The following is a 1,169-nucleotide window of genomic DNA, read 5'->3' on the forward strand; positions in this document are numbered from 1 at the left end:
CCCCCACACGCTGACCGAAGTCAGTAATGGTTAAACTTATAACCCAGACGGCTCCTTCCACTCGCTCCCAGCATGCACTCGAGAGAGAGAGAGAGAGAGAGAGAGAGAACTGCCAAAACAACTGCCGCAATAAATTAAACAGTGGTTCAAGCCTGCTACATTCCAGAAAACAATGAAAAATCGTTTCCCTAAATCCACAAAAAGCACAAACATCACTGGTGTTGGGATTAATGTTAGAAACAAAAGAGTTAACACCAACAGCCCCCTTCAGTATTTTCCACTGCAAGTCTCCAGTTTTCTTTATCAATGGTGGTTTGTAAAGAAACATTTCGTAACCAGACGGCTTCCTTCGACTGCTCAGGATGCAAGAGAGAGAGTAGAAGAGAGAGGAGACTGTTTTTGACTTTAGATTTCTTTTATTTTAAGTCCTTTACATAAACATTAATTAAATATTGAAGAAAAAAAACTAAAATAGTTTGCCACGCAAACAGGAAAAGAGGAAAGAGCAGTTTTACTAACATTGAACTTTCAGACAAAAAAATGCAAACAACCGTCATTATCAATTTCACATATACATTGGTTTATACACCATTTGAGTCTAAAACTATCCAAGTCGTCAATGGACTTGTAAAAAGCATACTCGATGTTAATGCGGGATTTTATCAATCCCCTAAAAACCAAAACAACATCTTTTAATCCTGAGCCCAGTAGTTTCTTTTTTCGTGACAACCAAATTGCTAATTTTGCTTGCCCAAATATAAAATTAAGTAAAACATGAGCTAGCATCCTGGTTCTTCTGTATTTAGGTCCGTAAATGAAAAGGATTGGCGTAAAAGCCTCCCCCAGCGCTTGACAGTATCCTTTTATTTGAAGCAAAAAAGCTGCAATCTTAAACAATTTAGAAAAAGGTGAAACACTGTCTCTTGTGACCCACAAAAAGGGCACCCCTCCCCTACCTGTGGATCAAGGTGTGCTCTGTGTCTGTTTGTAGCTATTATACCATGCACTATCCTCCTCTGAAGATCTCCAGACCTTTTCTCAATAGGAGGTTTGTACAGTTTCCTCCAGCAACCTTTAGGGGAAGCTCCTGAGCCAAAAATGTCCTGCCACTTGGACTCCTTCAGGTTTTCAAGCATTTGAAAATAAGTCACTTTGATACACAGAACATA

The sequence above is a fragment of the Triplophysa rosa genome, linkage group LG16, assembly GCF_024868665.1.
Source record: "Triplophysa rosa linkage group LG16, Trosa_1v2, whole genome shotgun sequence".
In the NCBI taxonomy this organism is placed as follows: domain Eukaryota; kingdom Metazoa; phylum Chordata; class Actinopteri; order Cypriniformes; family Nemacheilidae; genus Triplophysa; species Triplophysa rosa.